The sequence below is a fragment of the Sapajus apella genome, unplaced genomic scaffold (genome assembly GCF_009761245.1).
Source record: "Sapajus apella isolate SASKATOON/1434 unplaced genomic scaffold, GSC_monkey_1.0 scaffold21, whole genome shotgun sequence".
Lineage (NCBI taxonomy): Eukaryota > Metazoa > Chordata > Mammalia > Primates > Cebidae > Sapajus > Sapajus apella.
The window spans coordinates 23876420-23881093 of NW_022436961.1; positions in this window are offsets into that span (position 1 = coordinate 23876420).

The window sequence follows — 4674 nt, forward strand, 5'->3', positions numbered from 1 at the left end:
GAGCAAGGCTGGCATCGTCAGTCAGAGAGGGGATTATACACCTACAGTAGGTAGGGGACTGCAATTCCCATAGCAGTGGATAGAGGTGAAAAGGCCATGAATAGAGAAAATAGGAGTGTCATCTATAAGCATTTCCAACTTTTCTGTAATGGCCACGAATGGCTTTATTTTTATCTATTTATTTATTTTTATTAGACGCTAGAGATTTACTTTTTCAAATTCTACCATTTTAAGGTTTTGTGCTTGTCACACATGCTTTTGCTTACTATTTCATGCATGCCTTCGAAGGCAAACGTTGTAATGCCCCTGCCCTCTCCTCTCCATCTCCCTCATTGCTCAATCACCGGAACCCAACACCTTCAACATTTTTAGGAGATTCACTTAGTATTAGGTTGGTGAAAAAGTAATTGCGGTTTTTGCCATTACTTTTGTCTCCACTTCTCTAAGTTACATGCATGTCTAACTACTTGTGGAGTTTTACCAATTCTAGGCTGACTCTTGACTTGCAGTATGAAAGGTAAGACATGAGCTTGCCCCCATCCCCACAAGCTTACCACATACACACATTGCCATCCAGTCCCCATGTACCCCTAGTGGAGATGTACGGTGATTTTGGTTGACATATTCACCTTCACCGGGTGTACATTACCATTATCACCATGCAGACACTGTGCATGTCTAAGCCTTCTGGTACATGGTAAATCTTTTTCCTTCTCAGCACCGTTCTGTTTTGTGTTAATTTTTGTTTTGTTTTGCTTTACCTTTCTCCTTTGTTCATCCCTGTGTATTTATCACGTTTCCACCCCAACTCTCTGCCCAATGTCTAAATCTCCTGTCAATATAGTTGGATCCATCAAGTACTCCATCAGTTTCATTTTCTTAAAGAACTCTCTCACTCAGAGCCCTGTGAGCTACTCCAATCTGGCTCCTTGCCTTTGATGTATCCTGGTATCCCTTCACCATCATCCTGCCATTCCTTTTGTCTATCTTCTGTGTAGAAACGCCTGTTTCCTGTAACTCATGTCTTCCTCTCTGTTAGTTTACTGTCTCAGTTTGGCGGAGCAAGCTTCCCAATAGTTTCCTAAGAAGAGGCACCTTAGGGGTGAATCTCTTGAAATATTTCATATCTTTATTTTCTCCATACACGTAATTGATAAATTTGTATCAGTGCTACTGATACAGCATTCCAGGTCACAAACAATTTTGCATCAAAAATTTGAGTTGTCCTAATGTCTGGTCTTGCTGTGGAGGAGTCAGAAGTCATTCTGTTTGTTTATCCTGTGTAGGATAATCTACCATCTTTTTTCCTCCCTGGAAACTTGTTGGATCATCGTTCAGTTCCAGTGTTCTAAAATTTCTTTAAAAAATGTGCCACGATGTGGTCTGCTATCACTCATTGTTTGAGTGTTCACTGGCTCTTCTCATCCAAAAGTAACTGTCTTTCAAATATAGAAAATTTTCTTAAATTATTATTTGATGATTTCATCTCTTCTATTTCCTCTCTTCACTCACTGTGGAACTATGATTCAGATAGTAGTCTGTCAGTACAGGCTCTCTAATTTTTCCTTTTTTCACCCCTGCTTTCCATCCTCTTCACTTTTGGCTCTACTTTCTCTGAGAATATCTTAACTTTATCTCCCGGCCATTGTAGTTTTCATTTCTAAAAAATCTTGTTCTCTAAATGTTCCTTTTTAAAATATCATGTTCTTGTTTTAAGATTGCACTATATTCTCTTATTTCCCTAAAGATATTTAGATAATTTTATTTTTTGTGTTCTCTCTGTAGTCTCTGTTCCATCAAGTTGCCTTTTTCTATTTCTTTATTCTGGTGTTGATTTTTCTAGATGGAGGCTTTCCTCAGATCTCTGACTTTCCTCATCATCTCCTCATCTTTAAGACTGGGTGTCTAAAAGCATTGACCATGTGGATGTCTTGTGGACTGACACTATCACACTAGAATAATCCGGTTGGCCTGTTATACTGGAAAACCTCCAATTTGGTAATTTTATATCATCGTATCTGAACTGGTGCAATCTCTAGTGAAGGCTTTTCTAATCTCTTACTTGAATGATAAAAATAGGCTGGGCAAGGTGACTCACACCTGTAATACCAGCACTTTGGGAGGCTGAGGAAGGCAGATCGCTTAAGGCCAGGAGTTCGAGACGAGTCTGGCCAACATGATGAAACTCCTTCTCTACTAAAAATACAAAAAAAAAAAATTAGCCAGATGTGATGGCACATCCCTGCAATCCCAACCACTCAGGAGGCTAAGGCATGAGAATCACTTGAACCCGGGAGACGGAGGCTGCAGTGAGTCGAATGCCACTAGTCAAATGCCACTGCACTCCAGCCTGGGTGACACAGTGAGGCTGTCTCAAAAACAAACAAACAAACAAAAAGATAAAAATACAGCTGGAAACCAAGTAGAAAAGCAAGCTAAGGGTGGGAGTCTCGGTTGATCCCTCTATTTTCAGCAGTGCCCATACCATCAGATGTGCTTGGATAGTTCCAAATACCATGACCTTCTGCTTTATCCCTCTAGGAATAAGCCTCTGGTGTTCAGCAGGGGTGAGGAATTCACAAAGCTGGACAGAGAGGAAAAGGAGATTTGGAATCTAAATACTTGCAGACTTGAAACCAGTCCTCCTGATAATAGGTTCTCTCCACCCCTTGTTACAGGCATGCTGCTACATCCAATTCTTAAATCATTTGAGGCTTTAAAAACATAAACCTAGGTGCTCTCCATTTTCATGTTGCCTCTGTAATATTCTGGTTCCCTGTGCCTGGTAATATACTATTCATCTGTATACTTTCCACCTTCAAATTTTTGTTTCTGTTAACTCCTCACTCCATCTTATTCTTCTTTATGCCTTTTTGAAAAATCCCTCTCCTGTGAATTTAGTAGAGTTATATAAGGAAGCAAAATGAGATGCATGTGTTTAATTTCCCATTGTTACCCGCTAGTTCTTGCTTTCATAATTAAAAGAAAATTGCTTATAAGGAAGTTTGCCTGGTAATTATAAAACCAGAACAAAGATAGGTGAAATAATTGAATTTCTAATGGAATCAGATTAAGAAAGCCTCATGCATCTAACTACTACCTGGAGATAGGTGATCCAGCCAATGGAACCCTGAGATTCAAAGTTCATGCCTCTCCTGGACAACACTCAGATGGGCACTGCCAGTGTTGTCCCATGAATCTTCTCTTACTATGTTTCCATTTTTCACCAGCCCTTTTTAACTAACACCTTTCTTTCAACATATTAATATTTTCAGGCAAGCTATTGTCAAATCTGACAAACCTGGGAAGCTTTTTGTACACCATTACCAAAATCCTTCATGAGTTGATATTGTCTTTTAACACACAGAGAGGAAAACTAATTCCTAAGGTTTTTCATTAAGACACTTTTTTCAGGCTAAAGGAAACATCATCTTCTTCTTGTTTATACATCCACAGACATGGTTAAATACAAGTCCAAAATTTCAATCCAGTAGATTTTAAAGATAAACCATATGTGTTAGGGGAAAGGAAATTATTATAACCCCTCTGGAAGAAGAAAAACTCCCTGAGCATGAAATATAAACATCAAACATAAATTCAAATTACTCAGTGTTCATTGATTTATGTAATGGAAAGCTAGTGCACAGCCATTGCATAAGAAGTACTATCTTGCCCCCACAATGACAGAAGATAAAGAACAAATATGAAGAAGAGCAAGATACAATCGCTGACCTCAAGGACATTACAGTATAGAAATTGAAAAAAAAAGCAAGTACTGAAATATTTAAAAAGTAAGTGTGACATGATGTGAATAAACCAAATGACCCAAAACAAGGCAAGAAATTGGAAACAGAGAAAGAAAAATAGCACAACAAAAAAAGTAAAATTATAGACTTAAATATAAAGATATCAATAATTATATTAAGTGTAAATGGTCTAAACCTATAGTTTAAAAGACAGAAATTATCCGAATTGACTGCGTGCCATCTATAAGAAACTCATTTGAAATATAATTATACAGAACAATCAAAGTAAAACGACAGGAGATAATACATTCAGAAATACAAATAAAAAAAGAAAGCTGGAAGCTGGGCATGATGGCTCACGCCTGTAATCCCAGAACTTTTGGAGGCTGGGATAGGTGAAACATTTGAGGCAGGAGTTCGAGACCAGCCTGGTCAACATGGTGAAACCCTGCTGCTACTAAAAATACAAAATTTAGCCAGGCATGGTGGTGGGCACCTGTAATTTCAGCTACTCAGGAGGCTGAGGCAGGAGAATTGCTTGAACCTGGCAGGTGGGGGTTGCAGTGAGCCAAGATTGTGCCACTGCACTCTAGCCTGGGCAACAGAGCAAGACTCTGTCTCAAAAAAAAAAAAAAAAAAAAGAAAAGAAAAGAAAAAAAAAGAAAGAAAGGAAAAGGAAGCTGGAATGGCTATATTAACATCAAAGCAGACCTCAGAGCAAAGAAAATTATAAGAGCTAAAGGACATTATATAATGATAAGAAAATCAACTCACCAAGATGGCATAGTAATCCTAAATGTGCATACACTTAGCAACAGAGCTTCACAACACATAAAGCTAAAATTGACAGATCTAAGAGGAAAAATAAACAAATTCAAAATTACAGATTTCTATACTCCTCTCTCAGTAATAAACAGAAAAACTACAC